We start from the raw sequence: 9,315 nt of genomic DNA on the forward strand, positions 1-9,315 counted from the left end.
AGCACTTGAATCAGTACTTCTTTATTAGTCTGTGTGGGCTGCTATAACAAAATACCACATGCTGAATATCTTTTAAAAATCAGAAATTTATTTTTCATAGTTCTGGAGGCTGTAAAGTACAAGATCAAGGTTCTAGCTGATTTGGTTTCTAGTTTCACCCTGTTTAGCTGATGGGGTACTTCCTTCTGTGTCCTCACATGATGGAGAGAGGCAGATGGAAAAGAAGGAAGAGTGGAAAGAGTGAGAGAGGGGAGGGAGACAGAGAGGGAGAAAGGAGAAAGGGAGGAGGGATGGAGGGAGGCAGTTAGAGAGAAAGAGAGAGAGAGAGAGAGAAAGGAAGAAGCACACTATGGTGTTTCTTCCTATTATAAGAGCACCAGCCCTATCAGATTGGAACCTAATATTATGACTTAATTTATTATGACTTAATTTCTAAGTACAGTAACATTGGAGGTTAGAGTTATAACATATTAATGTGTGGGCGCAAAGGAATTCAGGCCAGAGTACCTGTTCTAACCAATCGGGTTAGAATACAATAATTTGCAAACAAGGTCTGCTTTGCTTGCTCCTTTTTGAACCTGGTAAACAGCTCCACACTAGGGATAGGGGCTGCTAATGCTTTTAGACTGTACTGCTGTCAGAATGTTGCTTCTTTATGACTGTAGCAATTGTATAACTGCTGCTGCTTTGCCATACTATTGCCACAAGACTATTGCCACTCTAAATATCTCCATGAGGGAAAGGGGGTAGTGTAAGGACAAGCAAAATCACCATGAAACATTCCTACTGGTTTCATGTGCCTTTTTCTTGACTAAGTGCTTAGTTGGTTGCTGTTTACCTTTATCTATTTTTCAGAACTCTCGCAAAATCAGTTCTAACAGTTTCTGCTTGTGTTTGTGTGTATGTGTGCATATGTGTGTTTTGATGTCTCTGTGGGAGAACAAGAGCTTAGAGCTTCTTACTCTGCCATTTTGTTGTCTTTATTCAAAACACTGTAATATTTGCAGGCTTTTTCATAGGCTTTATGCTATTCCTTTAGACCGAAGTTTTCAAAATGTGTTTTACTTCTTGTAGAAAAATAAAATATTTAGGTTTCTTTTAAATGAAGTGATAAAACATATCTTAAATAGTGCAGAAGTTATATATTCTAACTAATTTAACCAAAAAAGTGTCATTCAATACAAGGATACAGGGTAAGAGCTCATGGAATTGGGCAGTAGGGCCATTTGTGGGGTAGTGGCCAGGGGAAATCTGAAGGGGACCAGAAAGCTCCTCTCTCCTCTCTTTCCCTTTCTAAAGGAGCCCCATAACTCAGGGTTAATTAGTTTTCTCAGACAATTGGCTTCATTCCTTTCTCTCCCTGCAGAATGATTTCTTATTTGGGTTTAGCCTGATTTAAAACTCATGTTTGGTTATAGTTTTAGTGTTCAACAGAGAATAGCAAAAGCCTTTATGTCCCAACTCCAAATTCCAGACGTGGGAATCTCATTGATTCAGAATCTATCAATGACCAAACCTCATCCAATCACTATGGTCAGGTAGGGAGAAAGGTCCTCTCATATCAATATACCTAATGGATGGTTTGATCAGCTTTTTAACTGTTGTGACCAAAAGACATGACAAGCACAATTTTAGAGGAAACATTTATTTGGGGGCTCATGGTTTTAGAGTCTCAGTCCATAGGTGGCCGACTCTATTCCTCAAGGTCTGGGATGAGGCAGAGCATCATATCAGAAGTGTGTGGCAGAAGAAAGTAGCTGAAAATATGGCACCAGGAAGGAGAGAGAGAGAGAGAGAGAGAGAGAGAGAGAGGGAGAGAGAGAGAGAGAGAACTCTGCTCAAAAAGGACAAAAATATAAACCCCAAAGGTACACTTTCAGGGATCTATCTCCTCCAGACACACCCTAAAGTTACCATCCAGTTAATCTCTATAAGGGGATTAATGCCTTGATTTGGTTAAGACTTTCATAACCCAATCATTTCACCTCTAAACATTCTTGCATTGTTTCCCATGTGAGCTTTTGGGGGATACATAATATCTAAACCATAACAGGGAACCAACCTATAGATGGGAGTTATAGTAAAGGGCTAAAGAACAGGGTGCATCTCAGCAGAGGTGACAAAAACCCAAAATGGTATCTACTACAGTCCATTTATAAATTTTAAGATAAAATTTAAAAGAAAGAAAAAATATGCCATAGTACATAACTAAATATGTTTAGTTATTTACAATAACAATATCAACATTCATAAATAATTTACTCCTGTGGAATTTCAAACTAAAGCAAGCTTTGCCTATTCCATTTTACAAAAAACATTTTCTGCTTTTGGTGAGCCACCAAGGAAAACAACTAAAGAACATTATGATTCTTATTCCAAGGAACTAGAAGAATACAGAGTAAAACCATCAAGCCTAACCTCACAAGTTGAGAATATTTCTTGCAATAACACTAATTCCTTGATGCACACATTGTAGTCATGCTGAATCCTCTTCCCTTGAGGTTAAAAGTAATTCCTAGACTTTCTTTTTTCTTTATCTTCTCCTCGTTCTGAACTGGCAAGTATTGTGAGAAATTTTGTTGAAAACACACTGTCACCAGTCTTCTCTCTTCTCAGTTTCCTAGTGTCCATTTTTTCCCTAGAATTTTTCATTACTACCATAGATCATCTATAACCACATATAGTCCAGTGTCTAGTTAAGCCAGTAATTTCATATGATTTGGGGTTACAGCAAGTAGCAGAAAGCAAGAAACAATACAGCTATCTTCCTCTGTCCAGTTTCACTTTTTGAGGTTTCATTTACCCATGGTCAACTGTAGTCTAAAAGTATTAAAAATTTCCAGAAATAATCAATTCAGAAGTTTTAAATTGTGTGTCATTCTGAACATGTGATGAAACCTAAAGCCATCCCACTCCATCCTACCCACCATGTGAATCATCCCTTTGTCCAACCTATCAATACTGTACACACCGGCTGCTCATTTTCACTTAGTAGCCATCTCAATTATGAGGTCAACTATCATGGTATTGTAGTGAGTGTGCTGAAATAATCTTCACTTCACTTATTAAATAATGACTCCAAGGTGCAAGAGTAGTGATGCTAACAACCTTGGGATGGCAAAAAAAAACCAAACAAACAATAAAGTACTTTCTTTAAATGAAAGGTGAAAATTCTTGACTTAATAAAGAAAGAAAACAAAAGCATATGCTGAGATTGCTAAGACATACACTAAAAGAAGATATTTGGGAAGAGAGGATACATTCACATTAATATAACTTTTATTATAGTACACAGTCAAAATTATTCTATTTTTATTATAGTTATTATTATCTCTTACTGTGCCTAATTTATAAATTAAACTTTATCGTAGGTAACTACATGTAGTAAAAACAGCGTATATGTAGGTTTTAGTACTAGGTACAGTTTCAGGTATCCATGGGGTCTTGAAACTTATTCCCTATGGATAAGGGGGGACCACTGTTCAAAAACCCAGAAATCTAGGATAATTCATCTACTATGTAATCAAGACTTGAATCCTACACTAAGGCTAAATAAATCTTATTCATCCTAACATATTTATCTGTTAGGTTACTCATGCCAAACTGTACATTGTCCATAATTATATAATATTTACTTCTGACATTTCATTGTATAAAGCCTTTCTCTGTGTGCACAAGTCCTCCTCTGTAAAAGAGAAAGACATATATTCTACCATATATATACTTGCTGTTGGGCACAATTTTGCTCTAGGATGAACACTTAAAACTAGCTAAATGTGTATTTATTACTAAGAATATTTAAGTATTGCTGGGGCAAATACCTAGCTACAGTTAGAAATTAATTAATCAAAAGGAAAAGGAGTCAGTCATAATTATGTATTCTTCTTAAAGCATAGTAAATTTTCAACAGGCTAATAAAATGAGATCTGACATTTAATAAGCTACCATCCTGCCACACACACTTAAGCCTAAACTGCTTGCCTATGAATGATGCTAATATTTACAAATGCACACAGTAAAATCAGCAAGTAAATTACCACCATTTGAAATAAAATTCTCTATGGGATTCACACCTAAATATGTAACACTTATTTGCTTAAAAATTTAAAAAGGCAGATCTAACCAAATTAATTGAAAGAGTGTTAATACACTATTACATAAAATCATACTGACTATCTTTTGAAAACAGATTGAGATTATTGTCCCCATTTAACGAATAGGGAAATTGAAATTTAGGTTTAAGTGACTTTTCATAAGTCACCCAGTTAATTAGTGATAAGACTAAAGACAGAATTCCAATTTCAGGATATTATTGCTCATTCCACTCTGATTTTTTTTTTTTTTTTTTTACATCGAGGACCACCAATGTTTCGATCTCAGTAAGATTCACAATTGATCTCTTTATGATCATATTAAAAAACCCTTATATAATTTAGGTGTCAGGGACCACAGGTAATAATAGCACTATACGTAATCTATTAAAGTAAAAAAGATAAACTCCACTTTAATCAATTGTTATTCAAATAACACCCACTTATGTGCTGCCCATTGTGTTAGGCTCTATTATAGTTAACTGTATTAGTTATTGAATGTTATATAACAAAGTATCCTAAAACTTAGTGGCTTAAAACAATTATTTAAACATGTATTATCTCATTTTCTGGGGGCCAGGAATATAGGAGCAGCTTAGTTGAGTGGTTCTGGCTCAGGGTCTCACTTGAAGTGACAGTTAAGATGCTGGCCAGGGATGCATGATGTCATTTCTATGTTGGACTATTGTTGGAGGATCTGCTTTCAAGGACATTTGCATGGCTGTTGGCTGGAAGCCTTAATTCTCACCAACCGGGCCTCTCCATAAGTTGCCTAAGTGACCTGATGATAAAGACATGACAGCTACCTTTCCCTGAGATAGTTGGGCTTTCAGGGAGAGAGAAAAGGACACCCTACTAGATGGAGATCTAGACCTATAAGCATGATCAGTCATGTTTGTCCCTTTAGCTAGAGGAAAAAAGCATTCAACATATGCTCGTATGAGATCAACTTGAACAAAAACATAATCAATTCAAATGTCACCAGATTCAAGCTACACAATATACCCATAACTGATCTGTAGCTAGACTATTTAAATAAGATGAAACATCCTGATTCACAAAAGCCTGCCCGGGAACCTGCACTTTTCCTCCTAGGAGAATCATTCATATAGTCAGGGAGATCAACCCTGTTTGAATAACTTGTCTTACCTTCTATGAGAGGCCAGGGGCATATGCACCCTGCCTTTGGGGTGTGTATACCTTTCATTTGCTGTCTCTATTAATAAATTATTGCTTGTGCCTTGCTTTCAATACATCCTGAAATGCTTTTACATGGTGTAAGGCAAGAACCTGCCTGGGGCAAATGGAGGGTCCCAATGTCCCCTAGAGAGACCTCCTTGGACCCCTGTCTGGTGACACTTTCAGCAAGTAATTCCAGAGAGTGAACAAAAAGAAAGCTGGCATATCTTTTATAAACTCCCTTCAGAAGTCCACAATGTCATTTTCATTTTATTCTATTCATGAAAAGTTACTAAGTACAGCCCAAACTTAAAGTTAGGGGAATTAAGCTCTATCTTTTGAAAGAAGCATGAAAGAATTTGTGGATATATTTTAAAACCACTAAGTTAATCTATAAAATTCAAGTTATTATAAAATGACTTATTTAATATTTGGATATTCAATGGAAAACTAAGTTTATTAGAGAATATTTTATCACTGTGGTTAGCTTGCATATTCTGTCCCATTTTCATCTTACCCTATCAAAAAAAATTGTCAACACACTGCTATATAAATGATAATCTACCTCATTATATCAATAAGGAACTATATTTAAGACTTATAATAGAAAGCTCATATAACAAAATCTTATATAGAAAAAATTTATTTTTCCTCACCTAACAACAACCCAGAAATGGCCAGCGTAGCTGGTAAGCTGGCCCTCCAAAGCAATCACGAACCCAGATACGTCTGGCTTCCTACACCATTAATACTGAGTGTGTGGCTTTTGTCATCATGGTTGAAGTTTTGTGGCTCTACCTTCAGCATGGTGTCCTAGTTCTAAGAAAGAAAAAGGATGGGTGTAGGTCAAATGGCTAAGAAACATTTCCTCCATAAAGCTTTCCTTAAGCCCTAACTTTCATTTCATTGACAGGTTACATGTCCAGTACTGACTTAAAAGAGTCTGCAGAAGTGAATGTTTTTAACTGGACACATTGTTACCCTGAAAAAAATCATGGTTTTGCTAGTAGGAAAAAAAGATTTCGGTTTAGACAACTAGCAATGTCTACCCTCCTGCTCCAAGGAACTTCGATATACATTATCAAAACATTAGACACTAACCAGACAACACTATCCAAGGTTTATTAATGTTTCAAATGTGGTTCAGAGGGGAAAATCTGTTCAGTTTTAAGTTCACATATAAAGTATATTTTTCAAAGTAACCATAACTTTGTTTTTCCTAGTTGATAATGTTGAATAATCAGCTGACACAAATGTCATTTTTAGGAACATGTCCAAGATGATAACTGTACAGTTTGCATAAAGCAGTTTATTGAAGAGGTATTTATAACAGTAAAAACTTGGGGAAAAAACCCACAAATGTCAATCAATACAATACTGCCAAGATTTATGATCATACACACATTCACTTAATAGATACTATGCAACTTTTTAAAAATGATGTTATCTATGACAGTGAGAAAAGAACTATGAATGCAAGATATAGTTTATGAAATATTTACTTCTATTTTCTAATGTATTATTTAGTTTTAGAGAGATGTTTAGAAGAATGTAACAGAATTTTTTAATGATTAGATTATGGGATTTGAACAAATTATAACTATCTTTACATTTTTATTTGAAGGTTTTGAATTTGTTTGCATAAGCATGTACTGTTTTCATAAAGCAGTAACTATTTTTCAAAAACACCAGAAAAGGGATGGGCGATTTGATCAACATTCCTTTTTGCATATAATTTCCCTAGATTTGACTATGGCTAATCTTATCATTGGAAGGGTTTACCTTTGTTCACTGGGGATAAAAGGGTTATTCTTTGTCCACTATAACTTTCAATTAAATTAAAATGACAAAAGGAATCCTGAGTTTGGTTTGGTTTGTATTTGGAACACTGTGACCCCTAGAGGAGTATCTTTTCTAGTTTCTTTGTGGAAGTATATGGAACCAAGCTGTGGTGGGGGATGGGCCTGGGCAACAACTACACAGAAGTTGAGGAGGAAAGGAAGTTAAACGTGGGATATAGTAAAGAGAAGTCTGGAGGCATGGGACAAGAAAGGGCACCAACCTGGCTGTCATGATTCTGGCATTTCTCTTCTGGCATGTTCTGTTAGTTTATCTTTCTGGCCTCAGTTTCCTCATCTGAAAAAAGACATCTAAATTAGAATCACTAGATGTTCCTTAAGTTTTTTAGGGGGAGAGGGGGTACAGGGGATTGAACTCAGGGGGACTTGACCACCGAGCCATATCCCCAGCCCTATTTTGTAATTTATTTAGAGACAGGGTTTCACTGAGTTGCTTAGCATCTTGCTTTTTGCTGAGGCTGGCTTTGAATTCGCTATCCTCCTGTCTCAGCCTCCTGAGCCACTGGGATTACAGGCGTGTGCCACTGTGCCTGACCATTAAGTTTTAAAATTCTTTTGGAAGACTCTTTTGGATCTACTGATGTTAAGTCGTGGCAAACTATACACTAAAGCTGAACCCAAGCAAATTACAGGAAAAATAACAATAACTAAAATATGCTACTTATTATTTCTCCCAGGCATGCTAAGTAACTTGCTAACATTACACAGCCAATAAATAGGGGAAGGGAAGCAAGGTTCCAGCCTGTTATGGTTTGAATATGGCTTGTCCCCATCATAAGATGTTAAGAGGTGGAACCATTAAGAGTTGATTAGGGCTCTGCCCTCATGAATAGCTTAATCCACTCACCTGATTAATGTATTGATGGGTTAATAGCTGTCCAGACAGCAGGTCTGCTATAAAAGGGAGCTTGGCTAGGTCTATTATGAGCTCCCTGTTTCTTGCCAGGTGATATTCTGCTTTGCTTCAGGGCACTGCCAGCAAGAAGGCCATCGGCCAGAACTTTGCCCAGAACCACAGCCAAAATAAAGCTCTTCTTTATTTTGACTATGGCTAATCTTATCATTGGAAAGGTTTACCTTTGTTCATTGGGGGGGAAAAAAAAAGATTATTCTTTGTTCACTATAACTTTCAATTAAATTAAAATGACACAAGGAATCCTGAGTTTGGTTTGGTTTGTATTTGGAACATTGTGACCCCTAGAGAAGTATCTTTTCTAGTTCCCTTGTGGAAGTATATGGAACCAAGCTATGTTATAGTTTAGCAACAGAAAATGAAGTGAAACAGACCAACCGGCCTGTTTTCAGAGTCTACTTTTAACACTTACAGGCTATTAAAGAACTGCCCAAGTCACGCATTTAAATGAAGCAGGCAGTAGCTTTCTGATCCTGGAGCTTGGCCTTGTAGAGGGTTAAAGCCAATGACATATAGACCTTCCACTCACCTCCTCACTATGTGGTGGGGTTGTCTCGACAGGTGGCAACCACCCCCTAAGGGCAGATGATTTTTGCAAGCTTTGAAGAACTTCTTCCTGCTATATTGTAGGACAGAAATGAAGTACTGACAGAATCAAAGTTTATGCACGTGTTCTTGCAGAAGGCTTTCTGATATCACTGTTTTTCATTTCTTTCTGGTGCACACATCACGTTATGTAGCACCTTTCTGCATAGCTCATCTTGCCGTATTTCCTTTCGTTAAGACCAGAGAGAAAGTGAGAATACGGGGAGAGCACTAGCGAGGAAAAAAAAAGGACGGGTTAAGAGCAGGTTACAGGCCAAGATACTACTACAGAGTTAAGAGTCCGTCTCTCAGACAAAGGTCCCTCAGTCACGACCAGTCTCAGTTCTAGTTTCCTTCCTTTCACTACGTTCCTCTCCTCCTCAGTCTCCAAGTATGGAAGCTAGTGCAGAACCCAACAGCAGAGTTGGAAAGGTGAAACCCGTAGATAAGATGCGCAAGAGGGCTGCAACTAAGCGTATAGCTTCTGAAAGCCCCGACTTCCCAGACCCCTTCGCAGAAGGGCGGAGCTCGTGGTCGGCGCCCTATCCCCGCGTCCGCACGTCGCCGTAGCCCCGCCCCTCCCTGCCCCCTCCGGCTCCGCCCTTCCCTGGGGCTGGTGCGGCGGCGGCGACGTCAGCGCTAGGAGACCCCTGGGTGGCGGCTGCGCCGTAGGCGGGCCGCGGCCTGG

At 37.9% G+C, this 9,315-nt stretch overlaps 1 protein-coding gene across 5 annotated transcripts in view; it reads right to left on the reverse strand.

Annotated features, from left to right (window-relative positions):
* Asns (asparagine synthetase (glutamine-hydrolyzing)) overlaps positions 1-9,315 on the reverse strand; it is a 153,988-nt gene that overhangs the window by 143,478 nt on the left and 1,195 nt on the right. For 2 of the 5 annotated variants that reach the window (XM_015488240.2, XM_048785975.1), the window contains exons 1-2: positions 8,572-9,092; positions 7,333-7,406 (exon numbers count right to left, since the gene is read on the reverse strand). The gene's annotated coding sequence lies outside the window, so the exon portion shown is untranslated. Of the gene's footprint in view, positions 1-7,332; positions 7,407-8,571; positions 9,094-9,315 lie in introns of those variants that run through there. The other 3 variants (XM_048785974.1, XM_048785973.1, XM_015488241.2) reach the window with 2 other exon arrangements.

The sequence above is a fragment of the Marmota marmota genome, unplaced genomic scaffold, assembly GCF_001458135.2.
Source record: "Marmota marmota marmota unplaced genomic scaffold, marMar, whole genome shotgun sequence".
Classification (NCBI taxonomy): Eukaryota; Metazoa; Chordata; class Mammalia; order Rodentia; family Sciuridae; genus Marmota; species Marmota marmota.